The sequence below is a fragment of the Carlito syrichta genome, unplaced genomic scaffold (genome assembly GCF_000164805.1).
Source record: "Carlito syrichta isolate Samal-C Ts95f unplaced genomic scaffold, Tarsius_syrichta-2.0.1 Scaffold312570, whole genome shotgun sequence".
Lineage (NCBI taxonomy): Eukaryota > Metazoa > Chordata > Mammalia > Primates > Tarsiidae > Carlito > Carlito syrichta.
Genome location: NW_007256666.1, coordinates 1,050,514 through 1,066,066, shown reverse-complemented (window position 1 = coordinate 1,066,066; position 15,553 = coordinate 1,050,514). Strand labels below are relative to the sequence as shown.

The following is a 15,553-nucleotide window of genomic DNA, read 5'->3' as shown; positions in this document are numbered from 1 at the left end:
AGTTTAATGCAGAAGTACATCGGAAGCACATCATGGGCCAGAACGTTGCAGATTATATGCATTACCTAATGGAAGAAGATGAAGATGCTTACAAGAAGCAGTTCTCTCAGTACATAAAGAACAGCATGACTCCAGACATGATGGAGGAGATGTACAAAAAAGCTCACACAGCTATATGGGAGAATCCTGTGTATGAGAAGAAGCCCAAGAAAGAATTGAAGAAGAGGTGGAATCATCCCAAAATGTCCCTTGCCCAGAAGAAAGATCGGGTAGCGCAAAAGAAGACAAGCTTCCTCAGAGCTCAGGAGCGGGCTGCTGAGAGTTGAACCAGTTTTCTATGAGGATTTTTCAGATAAAGACAATAAACATTGACCAAACAGAAAAAAAAACAAGATACAAAATCTCAGTTATATAGGAGGAGATCTATTTTTCCAAGCACTTAATAGGATGAATTACAAGAGATCTGTTGTACAAAATGGTGACTATAGGTAATGACAATGTATTGTACTCTTGAAAATTGCTTTAAGAGTAGATTTTTAATGTTCTCATCACAAGAAATGATGAGTATGTGAGGTAGTACTATAGTAGTGAGATATTAATTATTTTGATTTACCCATTCCACATTGTTTACATATTTCAAAACATGTATGATAAATATGTACAATTTTTATTTGTCAGTAAAAATGAATTAGAAAAAAGAAAAAGGCCAAAACGTAAATGTACAGTTCAGAAAATTATCACAATCTGAACATATTCATTTAAGTGGCATCCAGATGAAGAAACAGAACATTACCAGTCTTTAGAATTCCTTTGTGTGCCCTTCTAATCATTACCCACCCTCCAAGAGTAACCATTATCTTGACTTTGAATACCATTAATTATTCTGACCTGTTTTTGTCCTTACTATAGATGGAATCACACAGCATATATTCTCTTGCATCTGACTTCCTAAAACATGGACTCATTCATACTATTGTATGAAGTTTTAGATTGTCTATATGCCTTGTTGTATAATATTCCAATGTGTGAATATGCTGTGATTTATTATATACAAGGGGGGACCCCAAAATGAAATTTATTTATAAAAAATTGTGTATTTGTTCTTACATGTTCAGTTACCTTCAAAGTACTCTCTGTTTGATGCAATACATCTATCAAGATGCTTTTTCCAGTACTCAAAACAGTTTTTGAACTCATCAATTTTGATGCCTTTTAGTGCTTCTACTGTTTTTTGTTTCACCTCTTGCACACCGGCAAAACATTTCCCTTTGATAACGCTTTTCATCTGGGGAAACAGAAAAAAAGTCACTTGAAGTTGACTTTGGGAGGCTGAGGTGAGAGGATTGCTTGAGCCCACGGGTTCGAGACCAGCCTAGGCAACTTGGTGAGACCTCATCTCTACAATAAATAAAAAAACTTAGCCAGGCATGGTGGTATGTGCCTGTAGTTCCAGCTACTTGTGAGGCCGAGGTGGATGGATCAGCTGAGCCCAGCAGGTTAAGGCTGCAGTGGCCATGAGTGTGCCACTGCACTCCAGCTTAGGCAACAGAGTGCGACTCAAACTCAAAAAAAACCCCAAAAAACAAAAAAAACAACTTTGATGACCATTTGATCCAGAGGAACAAATTCCGTGTGTACTATAAGGGGTTTGCCCTCCAAAAGATAATTCCGTTTTTTGGGAGATCAACCCTGGTATTTTACTTTTGATGGGTATTGAGTACAAATAATGATGTGATAAACATTCTAAATCATGTTATTTGGTGAATGTATTTATGCAATGATTTGAGGACTTTAACAAAGAGTCATAGGGTTTACATATGTGTAGCTTTCATACATTCTGCGAAACAGTTTTCCAATGTGGTTGTACCAACTTACATTCTTACCAACACAGCTTGAGAGTTCTAGTTGCTCCATATCTTTCCCAACACTTTATTTTGTTTGTTATTCTCATTCTGCTGGCTGTGCATAGGGAAATTTTAATAACTACATCAAGCCCTATGATCTACAAATCTGTGCTCTAACTTTTCCTTTCTTCTCGAGATTTTAATCTATTTATATTTCCTTAATCCTGGATTTTATAAATTAATTTTCAGAGTTATACATTGTTATAATTCATCCTAAAACTTATAAGAAACAATGCATAGTATACATACATACATAGTACATACACAAACATAAATCCACAGCTAATGGTGCCATTATCAAAAATCCTAAACTTTTCCCTTTGCTCAAGCCCTCATATCCAATTGGCTGAGAAGTAACATTGATTTTATTCTATAACTTGTCTTGAATTCGACCTTTCCACCAATTCCCAGTGCTACTCTCTTAGTTCATGTCTTCATTCTCTCTTAACTGGGCTGTTGTAATAGTCTCCTTGGCATATGTTCTTATTCTGATCTCTGCCCTGAATTTCATTCTTATTTCTTCCCCCTTCAAATTTAATTCTATTTAAAAATAAATATATTCAAAAGGTACAGGTGGTGCCAATTTTTTCTTCTCTATTTATCATATGAGAAGAGGCTTCCAATTCTTTGCCAGCCAGCTTCTAAGAGATGAGAGTAGGTCAAACTATAAGAACCTAGATTCCCACACTAAGGTCTTGTTGATATTAACTAAAAAATGTGATTTGATGTCTTAATGGGATGGTAGTATTTTCTGCCAATTAGCCTTCCCAAGATATAAACTTCAGTATTGGCCTGATCCTTTTTTGAGTTCCTAAAAAGCATAAACTGATGTCATAACACAGCAGCATGTTAACATGAAAAATTCTGTGCCTTAGTAAATTATTAATATGAAAGATTAGCTCACAGAATCATTTTAAGAAACTTGTTTCAACCTTCATACACTAGCAAAAAAGCAACATGAAACCTGATTTTAAAACTAGGCTGAGAGTGGTGGCTCACACCTGTGATCTCAGCATTTCAAGAGGCCAAGGAGAGAGAATAGCCTGAGCCCAGGAGTTCAAGCCCAGCCTGGGCAACATGGCAAGACCTCATCTCGACAATAAATCAAAAAATTATCCGGCATGGTGGTACACACTTGTCATCCCAGCTACTTGGAAGGTTGAGGCAGAAGGATCGCCTGAGCACAGCAGGCCAAGGCTGCTGTAGCCGTGAGCATGTCACTGCACCTAGCCTGGGCGACAGAGTGAGACACTGACTCAAACAAACAAACAAACAAACAAACAAACAAAAACGAACTGGGTGATTAAAGACTTATTTCAATTTATTTATTTATTTTTATTTATTGTAGAGATGAGGTCTCACCAAGTTGCCGAGGCTGGTCTCGAACCTCCAGGCTCAAGCAATCCTCTTACCTTTGATTTCCAAAATGCTGGGATTACAGGCTGAGCCACTGTGCCTGGTCGGCTACTTAACTCTTAACTGAAGCACAAGTTCCCTAATCCCAAGAAGTCAAATGAATCAGCTTTCACATTTCACTCCTATTAAAAAATTTCTCTATTCTGTACTTATAATAATCTGTCCAATATTATGTTTAGTTATATATGGTCTATCTTCCCTCACTAGATTGTAAACTCTTTAAGGACAAGACCATATTTCCTTTGGATCCCCCTAGTAGAATAACCTGATTACAATCTTGAAATATGTATATGTTTCCATGTCAATGTCCAAACATCTCCCAGTTTTCATTAACCATAAAGAAAACTGAGAAGACTTTGAATGATAAGCAAGAACACACGTAAGTGTTCCATAATTTATACTACAATTACAACCATTTAAAGAACTTAATATAGGGGAATATTTAATAGAGAAACTTAGTTTAGGTATAGCACATAACAAACATTTCTTGGAAATTTTTACATTGCATCTGTATTTCTCTTTTTTATTTATTTATTCATTTATTTATTTAAATTTTAGTGATGTGGGGTACAATTCAGGATTAGGCATACAAATGATCATCATACAGGTAAAGTTTAGGCCTCCCTTTGGTTCCCACTTTGCCTGGTTTGAGATCAGGTACCCTTATTGATGTTGTGTCCCCTGCCCCCACCCTGACAGTACCCCCATTCTGCTAATCCCTTTCTTATAGTATTATGGTAAATGTTCAGGGTCTGCTTATGAGTGAGAACATGTGGTACTCTGTTCTTTGTCTCTGTGGTAGATCATTAAGGATGATAGACTCTAAATTCATCCAAGTTGCTGCGATGTCCATATGTTTGTCCTTCTTTATGGCTGTGTAATATTCCATTGTATATATGTACCACATTTTTTTTATCCAGTCCAGTTTCAATGGGCATCATGGTTGGTTCCATGTTTCTGCTATTGTGAGTAGTGCTGCAATAAACATGCGTGTGCAGGTATCTTTTTGTAGAATGATTTAAGTTCCTCTGAGTATATTCCCAATAGGGGGATTGCTGGGTCATATGAAAAGTCAATGTCTAGTTCTTTTAGAAATCGCCACACTGTTTTCCAAAGAGGTTACACTAGTTTGCATTCCCACCAGCAGTGTAGAAGTGTTCCTTTTTCTCCACATCCTCACCAGCATCTGTTGTTGTTGTTTTATTAATGACCATTCTTCCTGGGATGAGGTGGTATCTCAATGTGGTTTTGATTTGCATATCTCTGATGATGAGTAAGGCTGAGCACTTTTTCATGTGTCTGTTGCCTGCCTGTATACCTTCTTTTGAGAAGTGTCTATTCATGTCTTTTGACCACTTCTTAATGGGGCTGTTTGTTTTTTTCTTTCAACATATTTGAGTTCCTTGTAGTTCCTGGATGTTAGGCCTTTGTCAGATATACAGTTGGCAAATATTTTTTTCCCATTCTGTGGGCAGTCTCCTGGCTCTGTTGATGGTTTCTTTGACTTTGTAGAAGATTTTCAGTTTGATGAGGTTCCAATTTTTATCTTTTTTTTTTTTTGAGTTGGAGTCTCACTCTATTGCCAAGGCTGGAGTGTAGTGGCACACTCACGGCCACTGCAGCTTCAATCTGTTGACCTCAGGCAATTTGTCCGCCTCAGCCTTTCAAGTAGCTGGAACTAGAGGCGCACGCTGCCACACCCGGCTCATTTTTTGATTTATTGTAGAGATAAGGTCTCACCAAGTTGCCCAGGCTTGTCTTGAACCCCCAGGTTCAGGCAATCCACTCACCTCGGTCTCCCAAAGTATTGGGATTATGGGCTGAGCCACCACCCCTGGCCCCACTTGTCTATTTTATCTTTTATGGCATGGGCACTTGGGGTTTTGATCAGGAATTGGTTGCCAGTTTCAATTTCCATAAGAGTATCTCCTCCATTTTCTAAGGTTCTTATAATTTGAGGTTTTATGCTTAGGTCTTTGATGCATTTAGAGTTGATTTTTGTGTATGGTGATAGGTAGGGGTCCTATTTCAGTCTTCTGCATATTGTCAATCAGTTTTCCCAGCATCATTTACTGAATAGGTTCTCCTTTCTCCGGTTGTTGGTGGTGAAGGCTTTGTCGAAGATGAGTTGGTTGAGAAGTTGAGGTTTTGCTTCTAGAATCTCTATCCTGTTTCATTGATCCATATGCCTATTCTTGTACCAATACCAGGCTGTTTTGAATATTATAGCCTTATAGTAAAGTTTTTTTGTTTGTTTTTGTTTTTTTTTTTTGAGTTGGAGTCTCACTCTGTAGCCCAGACTGGAGTGCAGTGGCCGCTCCCGGCCAACGCAGCCTTGACCTGCTGCGCTCCGGCGATCCTTCCGCCTCAACCTTCCGAGTAGCCGGAATTACAGGCACGCGCTACCACGCCCGGCTGATTTTTTTATTTATTGTAGAAATGAGGTCTCGCTGTCCAGGCGGGTCTCGAACCCGCTGGCTCGGGCAATCCACTCAGCCTCCCAAAGGCGCAGGATTACAGGCTGAGCCACCGAGCCCGGCTATAGTAAAGTTTAAAGGCTGGAAGCGTGATACCTCCTGCTTTGTTTCTTTTGCTGAGGATTGTTTTGGCTATTTGTGGTCATTTATGTTTCCATATGAATTTCTGTATTATCATTTCTTAGAAGAATGATGTTGGTAATTTAATGAGTATTGTGTTGAATCTGCAGATTGCCTTGGGCAGGATGGACATCTTAACAATGTTGATTCTTCCTATCCATAAGCATGGAATATTTTTCCATCTGTGTCTTCTTGGATTTATTTGAGTAGTGTTGTATTTCTCTTTTATCTTCAAAATATGCCTCAACAAAAATAAACCAGAGCTGGATCACAAGATTCAGCCCTTGGTAGATGTTTAATTGGTGAAACTGGTTTTTCCCTTCATTTCCCCTTTTGTGTATTCCTGGTTGTGTGGGATTCCTACCATGTGCTGACTGTTCAAAACCTGCCACCAGGAGGCCTTCTCCATGTAGGTGTAAGGCTTTTTCTCTCCCATCTTCCCCTACCAAATCAATATTCCCTTGCTCTCTAACTACTCCAGGGTTCTGCTCTCTGACAATGTGAACACGGATACACCTTTTAACATGTGTAAATAGTATTCATATTTGAATCTCAACCCCAAAGAATAATAAAAACTGGTGTGGATTTTTTGCCTGTCTTAGGCTATGGTTAGTGATTTATCCTGCAAAAAAAAAAATCTTACTTTGTCTACTTGCTTCCTTCTTAAATGTAACCAACAAAAGGAGGAAAGGTTCCTTTTGTAAATTAGAAAGAGGAAGAACTGAAACTCAGACCTCATTTTCCCTCACACAACACTCTAAAATGAAAAGTTAAAGTGATTGTGCTGAATTTATTTTGTGCTGTGCTCCTAACAGTATTTTTTTAACATATTGGGTTTTCTTTCAAGCAATCATACCTGCATGACAGACTACTTTGCATTAACACAGCATTTCCCAGTCTTCAAATCGCTGTCAGAGTCATTATGTCATTTTGACCCACACTATGGCTTGTGCTGTATTATCATTTTATAGGTGAGTCAACAAAAGCCCTCGAGGGGTTAAGTGACTGGCCTCTAAAGGGTTAAATGACTGGCCTCTGAAAGGGCAGAATTGGTCTGGAAGCTCTGCCCTTCTACCTTAATACCTCTGCTATAATACACAGCTATGCCTGTTGAAGATTAAGGAAGCTGCTTTTCATAGAGCCTGATTCTTATAGATATTCATCTCAAAGGGGGAAAAAAACTGGTGTCTTCATCTGTAGCGTTTGAATATTCCATTTTTCTTATCTGTTTCAACTTAGGATGACTTCCTTGTTCGCTTAATTGACTAGTAATTCCTTTGTTTACTTTTTTCCAAATCTCAAGTTCCAAGTTGTAAGTAGTAAGTATTAATAACATTAATACTAATGTTACATTAACATTTAACATTTTTTAAATGAAATTCAAGTATTTCAGAAAGGGGTAATTTAAGCAGGCATGTATGTAGAACTTTGCATTTTAATTAAAAAGACTCAAAATGAAATGAACCTTTGACAGTAACAGATGACTGCTTCTAAAAGCTGCATTACTACTTGATATATGTTCAGTATTTTCTTGTGGATAATAAGTCCTACAACTTGTTTCAAGAAAAGTGACAGGACTAAAACAATTAAAAAAGACAAAGTTGCTCTTTTTTAATCATGTGCTCATAAATAAACCAGATTGTGAATTGTTTCCAGAGAAGCAATTGACAAAGTAAAAGTAAATCACTCTAAGAACTAAAGCTGTCTTGATGTTTTTTAATGTTCAAATCAAACCTCTCTCCTTGTCCAATGATGAATTTTCTTTGACAAATAAATATTTACAAAGTATGAAATATATACTCTGTACCCTCCCTAAACCAAAGCATACTGTTTACACTAAAATTTAATATTTTTTCTCACTTCAAGTACACCAAAATAAGAACATAACTTAAAAGTAATTCTCTCTTGTAGCAGACTGTCCATTAATCATTTTTAGATAATATTGACATTGTGAGTTTCAGATAGAAATAAAAACAGCAATTTCTAGATTGATCAGAAAATCTGAGAGCATTTATGGGTTTGAAGAAAATAATGAAGTCTGATAAAACAGAATTTTCCGTAACACCCATTATGCAGTCAAGGAGGCGGAATCTCTTAACATCCTCCCATTTTCCAGTGAAAATTCTTCACGCAGCAAATAGTTTGATTGAGTAGATCAAAGGGTTAATTTACTCCTGATTTGAGAAGAGACTGAGACTTCCCTTATTTAAAAAAAAAATGTGGTGTGTGGGAGGAAGGTAGAAAGAGGCCCCAGAATGAATTCACTAATTGAGGATTTCACCTGCTGTGAGTCTAATCGAATACAAAGCCTTATTTGTAGCTGAAAAGGAAGGGAGATTATGCAGAGTGTAAGAATTTCTGCCTAGTTTTGAAATTCCTGTTATTTGGCACAATCGGTTGGGAAAGGCAGACAAATAGTTACAGCTGTGAGCTGTTGTTAAGGTGGACCAGGAATGCTGTAATCAGATATACTCAAACCACCTTAACGGGTGATCCATTTTTAGCAGATGGTGGTGTGGGTCATACACACGGGTAGTGCTATAGCTGGCAGGCTAATAGGTATGCTGAATTCTTTCCCATGAAGCAACTACTGGCCGATGAGGTTAATGAAGTGTGGCTTTATTTTAGTGAAGACACTAAACTTCACATCTTTTTAGATGTTCAGCTTGATATAGGTGGCTCTGTGAAGCTTTGAGGAATCTTATTAAAAGAAAACTGCATAAGAGTGAAGCAGAGATCGACTTTATCTGGAACCTGTCTGGAGAAATCTCTGGCTTAGATGGCAGCTGGCTCAGGAGAACTTTCCTCAGCCTGGCTTACCCTGCCTCCCTGCAGAGGAAAGACTTGGAAAAATAGGCTTTTGTGTGGGTGTGAAGTGCTCTGTGTCTGAATGTAGAAGCTTCTTCATTTGCTGTTTAATGTGAACTGGCTAGATAATCTCATATCTAGAAGATGTTGGTTTTAGATTGATCTAGAGGGATTGTCATACATATTTTAATTAGTGTGCCATGGTATTGCCCTAACTAGCAATGATTCACCATCACTGTAAGCATTTGTTAGATGTGTGATTCACTGTTCATAGTTAATGCTTGTAGAGAAACATGGAATTCTTATGTGTTTACTGGACACCTAAATGCTGATATTTTACTATAAAGTATGTATTATGCTTAATCAAAGCAATACCTACTCTTCAAATAATTCTTATAAAATGGTGCAGGTTATGCTTAAAATTAGTTAAGGAACAGAAAGTAATTTAGATACTCTTAGAGCTATAGGAAAGCTGGACCCTAGGGGGTGGTGAATTCCCTCGAGGGCATCCTTCCAGGCAAGTGCCCAGTGCAAACCTTTCCTTGCCTTTGTCTCTTCCCATGTTGCTCCTTATTTTTACACTGGTAACATTGAAACCACAAGCATACTAGCAAGGAAAAAAAGAGTGTGTTTGTGGAACATGGGAGCAGCCTGGTCTTAGCTCTTGGCCCTTCACACCCTCAATTAGATGGGCTCATCCAAACCCAGGATGCCTACAACTCTGACATAACAAATCCATAGCACCATTCCAGACATTTTGCTTCTGAGCTCCAGAATCAGATGTCTCAAAGCCTCCTGGACATCTTTGCTTTTGCATTCCTGACTCTCTTCTACCCCCTCCTCCTGCAGTTCCTAGCTTAGAGAATGCTATTCATCCAATCTAGGTTGTCACTCAAGGACAATGGTCTTCAAGTTTGGCTGCATGTTTTCATCACCTGGAGAGGCTTAGAAATTCCTAGTGCCCGAGACCAATTACATCAGAATCTCAGGGTGATAAGACCCAGTTATCTGAATTTTGCATTATTATTTTATTGTAAAGATGTGGGATACAATTGAGGATTAGGTACATATGTGGTCAACGTACAGGTGAAGTTTGGGCCTCCTATTGGTCCTCATTTCACCTGGTTTAGGATCAGGTACCCTTATTAGTGTTATGTGCCTCCCTCCTTCCTCTGGCAGTATCCTGTTACTGCCAATCCCTTTCTTGTAGTATTATGATAAATTTTCATGGTCCACTTATGAGTGAGAACATGTGGAACTCAGTTCTTTGTTTCGTGATAGATCACTGAGTATGATAGTTATCTGAATTTTTTTTTTTTTTTGAGTCTTTGTTGCCTAGCCTGGAGTGCAATGGCACACTGCTCATGTCCAGTGCAGCCTCGACCTGCTGGGCTCACTTGATCCTTCCACCTCAGCCTTCCAAATAGGGAACTACAGGTGTGTGCCACTACGCCCAGCTAATGTTTTTATTTATTGTAGAGACGAGGTCTCACCATGTTGCCCAGGCTGGTCTCGAACCTGCAGCCTCAGGCAATCTTCTCGCCTCCGTTTCCCAAAATGCTGGGATTATAGGCATGAGCCACCATGCCCGGCTGTTACCTGAATTTTTTAACACTCCACTCCTCAGGTGATTTCAGTGGGTGACTGAGCTTGAGTACCATTACCCTAAGTCTTCCTTCTCTTCCATTCATACATCCAGTCAGTCAAGACTACTGTAATTCCTTTTTGTATTCTAAAATTTCTTCACCTCCCCTGCCACTGCTGTAGTTCAGATCCCTATCATATTGCAGTCACCTTGTGCCTGGTCTCTGAATTTCAGACCCTTTCTTCTGGTCGAGCCTCCACACCACAGCCCAAGTGATTTTTCTAAAAGACAAAGCTGACCAAGCCACACTCATGTGTAAATTCCTTATTCTTTAAAAAGCTCCCCTGTACCTTTCAAGATACATGTCAAACTGAATTGTCATGCCAGGCCTTTCTCAGTTTTCCCACCTCTGTATTGACTTTCTCAGCCGGGCTCAGTGGCTCAGCCTGTAATCCTGTGCTTTGGGAGGCTGAGGTGAGCGGATTGCCTGAGCCCAAGGGTTCGAGACCCGCCTGGGCAACTTGACGAGACCTCATCTCTACAATAAATCAAAAATTAAAGCCAGGCTCAGTGGCTCAGCCTGTAATCCCGCGCCTTTGGGAGGCTGAGGTGAGTGGATTGCCTGAGCCTGCGGGTTTGAGACCCACCTGGGCAGTGAGACCTCATCTCTACAATACATCAAAAAAATTAGCCGGGCATGGTAGCGCACGCCTGTAGTTCCAGCTACTTGGAAGGCTGAGGCAGAAGGATCGCTGGAGCCCAGTAGGTCGAGGCTGCGGTGGCCGAGAGCGTCCACTGCACTCCAGTCTGGGCGACAGAGTGAGACTCCAACTCAAAAAAAAAAAAAAGACATTCTCTCCAGAAGATCAAGCAGACCATTGAGGCTCTTGGAGAAAACAAGCTGTTTGCATCCTTTTAACCTTCACCCCTGCTGCTCTCACCATTCATAATTGTTGATTTACTTGCACCAATAATAGGCCAGAAACTCTTTGTGGTCTTATAGAGGAGACTTCCCTCAATATTTGTTCAATGAATGAGTCTAGTCTGTTTTTCAGCTTCAACGGAAGGAGCAAACTTTCTCCTCTATCAGTAGTTGCCACTCGGCATTCAGTCTATTGCCTCAGAGGTTGGCTTTGGCTAGATGGGTTTCTATGTGGTCAGGGTCCTGGGAAAAACAGATGGTACATTCATAAAAGGTACTTGAAGAGAGTATAGCAAAAAGGCTTTTTACAAAGGTCTGGGCAGGCTAGAAGAAAGGACAAAGGGGTAAAGGGAAGAAATGTTTAAGGAAACCTGAAGAATGCTGTTGCTGTAGGAAAAGGTTGCCCAACACTGTGTGGAATTTAGTCCCTATCAGGTCAGTGTGACTGCGGGTTGAGGAATTTAGCCCCTATCAGGCCAGAGGTCCGCAGGAGGGAGACTAAAGAATAAATACCTAAACATCACTTTTCTTCTGCCTTTTTATCTCCTTTTATAGGCCTTTAGTTATTGCCTCCAATTGGTTGAAAACAAAAGAAAGCTAAAGGAAAAGAGAGTCTGACTGATGCCCTCCACAGAGATCCAACCTCTTGGGGCACAGAGAAGAGTGGAGAAGGTCAGAGAATAAAGATAAGGCCGGGCTCGGTGGCTCAGCCTGTAATCCCAGCGCTTTGGGAGGCCGAGGTGAGTGGATTGCCTGAGCCCGTGGGTTCAAGACCTGCCTGGGCAACTTGGCGAGACCTCATCTCTACAATAAATCAAAAATCACCTGGGCGTGGTAGTGCATGCCTGTAGTTCCAACTACTTGGAAGGCTGAGGCGGAAGGATCGCCGGAGCCCAGTAGGTCGAGGCTGCGGTGACCGGGAGCGGCCACTGCACTCCAGTCTGGGTGACAGAGTGAGACTCCAACTCAAAAAAGAATAAAAAACAAACAAAAAATTTGCTGGGCTTGGCGGTACGCATCTGTAGTTCCAGCTACTTGGGTGACTGAGGCAGAGGGATCGCCTGAACCCAGAAGGTCGAGGCTATGGTGAGCTGTGATCATGCTACTGCACTTCACCCTGGGTGATAGAGTGAGACCCTGACCCAGAGAAATACATAAATAAAAGAAGAAGAAGAAGCCGGGCTCAGTGGCTCAGCCTGTAATCCCATGCCTTGGGAGGCCGAGGTGAGTGGATTGCCTGAGCCCATGGGTTCGAGACCCGCCTGGGCAACTTGGTGAGACCTCATCTCTACAATAAATCAAAAATCAGCTGGGTGTGGTAGTGCACGCTTGTAGTTCCAGCTACTCGGAAGGCTGAGGCAGAAGGATCGCTGGAGCCCAGCAGGTCGAGGCTGCGGTGGCCGGGAGCGGCCACTGCACTGCAGTCTGGGCGACAGAGTGAGACTCCCACTCAAAAAACAAAAAAAACAAAAAACAAAAAAACAAAGAAGAAGAAACAGCTATTGTAAATAAGTAATTAATATATTATCACACATGGCATCACTATATAACTTAGATATTAAATACAAGTTTATCAATTATGTTCTTTTCTCAACACCTTTCCCTAATAAGTGAAATTTATAATCTGACTGCAATTGACAACAAAACTGTTGGTGTGATGCCCGTGTCATTTATTATTAATACTTTCAGTATTTACTTTTTAAAGTGACATCAGGATTTGGGAACAAGTCTTCAAGTGCCTATAACTCCAGTCTAAAAAAGAACTTAAAGATGTATTTTTGAGGATTGCCATCTGTCAAATTTTTTTAAAAATCTGAATAGTGGTTTCTTATTTTCCATTCTCCTTTTTCCAACAAATTGTTCTCAGCAGCTTTCTAGTTAGACACTGAGAGAATATCCTTGAGCATTTATATTTTAGAGGAGCATATCAGAACTCCTGAATCCCGAGAAGATAATTTAAAAGTGTAAAACAAACGAACAAACAGGAAAGAGAATGACAGACAATACATCTCACCACACAGGTGTTACAAATCTTTAGCTGATAGATTTCTAATGTTTGCAAATGTCCATGCTGTGAGGTTTGGGTTTTTTCATTGAAATAAACATAAACAAGCCGGGCTCGGTGGCTCAGCCTGTAATCCCGCACCTTTGGGAGGCTGAGTTGAGTGGATTGCCTGAGCCCATGGGTTTGAGACCCGCCTGGGCAGTGAGACCTCATCTCTACAATAAATCAAAAAATCAGCCGGGCGTGGTAGCGCATGCCTGTAATTCCGGCTACTTGGAAGGCTGAGGCAGAAGGATCGCCGGAGCCCAGCAGGTCAAGGCTGCGGTGGCCGGGAGCGGCCACTGCACTCCAGTCTGGGCGACAGAGTGAGACGCCAACTCAAAAAATAAATAAATAAACAAACAAACGTAAATAGGCCTAGTGTGTTGGCTCATGCCTATAATCCCAGCACTTTGGGAAGCCGAGGTGAGAGGATTGGATTTCCTGATCCCACGGGTTTGAGACCAGACTGAGCAACTTGGTGAGCCCTCATCTCTACAATAAATCAAAAAATTAGCTGGCCATGGTGGCGCATGCCTGTAGTTCCAGCTCATTGTAAGGCTGAGGTGAAAGGATCGCCTGAGCCCAACAGGTCAAGGCTGTAGTGGCCGTGAGAGTGCCACTGCACTCCAGCCTGGGGGACAGAGTGAGACTCCAATTCAAAAAAAAAAAGAAAGAAAAGAAAGAAAGAAACATAAACAATACCTAAGTGATTTGCCACATTGACACAGAGATTATTGTCACTGATTAACTGGAAAAGGTACTAATTCATCTCAGGATACTAATCCTGCTCACCCAAAGATAGGGGCAGATATGGAATCTACTTTTAGAACAAGGGAAAACCTCACCCAGAGCTTCCTAGTGCCCCCCTCTGAGTGCCTCCCTCAGAGTGTAATAACACTTGCCTCCACAACTCACTACCTCAAAACTGCTAAAAAAAATAGCACTAATAAGTCTCAATTTATGAGCCAAAATGCTAGGAGTGCCATATTGCTTTAAAATAGTGCACATATCCTTAGTGATTATGTTTACCTTTTTGTTTCGTTTGTCAAAAGTAACAAAGAAACCTGGCACCTCCTTTTGCTTTTGTCCACGTACTTTATTTTTGCCTCCTTTGCTGTGCCTTAGCATACAGTAAAGGGAGATAGGGAGATGGGTGTCTATAGAACTTTCAGCTCATTCTAAAGGGAACAATGTTGAACAGAAAGGGGATATGTAAAAAGAAAGTGGGTGAGATGACATGAGCCTATAATCCCAGCTACTTGGGAGGCTGAGGTAGGAGGATCACTTGAGCCCAGGAGTTGGAGACCAGCCAGGCCAACTTAGCAAGCCCTGTCGCTTTAAAATAAATAAATAAATAAATAACTGTACCACCAGTGAAGTGGAATGAATCAACTAGAAGAGAGAGTGAAAAACAAATGTTTGAAATAAAATTAAAAGAAAAGCAGGCCAACAGATGAATCTAAGGTATTATGTAAAGGTTGTGGAAAATTCGTGTGCTAATGAAGGCTTTCTTCTTTTTGGAATATTTCCAAACTTGAAATAATTGTGTGTAGTTAACCTGTATCATCATATTGCAAACTGTAAGATTAGAGTTATTTGAAATGTCCAGGCCCTGTAATTTTTCCCATAAAATGTCCCATTGGAAATGAGTACCTTCTAGATTTTCCTAATACTAAAAAACTAAACCGTGTTACACCATTGGTGGTGGTGTTTTAATTTAGAGAGTCTATGCCAGCGGTTTTCCAACTTCAGTGTGCTCAGAGTTTCTGATTCAGTACGTCTGGGCCCGGTCCCGGGGAATTTACATTTCTAAGCTCCCAGGTGCTACTGATAATACTGGCCCAGGGACTACATTTTGAGAACTATTGCTAGGTCACAAATAAAAAGGCTTCTTGAGAATCCCTTTCAGCCCAGGATGAGCCTAACCGGAATTTCACGTCGTTACCGCCCCTCCACCTTAATCTTCATTTGAGGGGTAAGGGGAAGTGAGAATTATGCGTGTGATTTTTTCTTTCCTTTTTTAAAAAGAAAACTCCAAGCCCACGCACTTAATTATCTGGGATGAGGTCATTTGCACCTAGGTCATTTATTTAGGCAACAAGTAGTCTTGCTGGAGGTTTCGAGGTTGCTAGCAGAGCGGTGTGTGGCTCCAGGTTCCTGGGTCTACCTTAAATCCCCTTCCTCTTTCTTTCGTTCTTTCTTTTTTTCTTTTTCCTTTTCGTTTTGAAAGCCTCAACTGCCCGGTCTCTGGGTGTCCCGGTTCCCAGGTCCCTA

At 40.6% G+C, this 15,553-nt stretch overlaps 1 pseudogene; it reads left to right on the top strand.

The window, feature by feature from the left end:
• The window catches only part of LOC103272457, a 939-nt pseudogene extending 572 nt beyond the window's left edge, over positions 1–367 (top strand).
• The last annotated feature ends 15,186 nt before the right edge of the window (positions 368–15,553 follow it).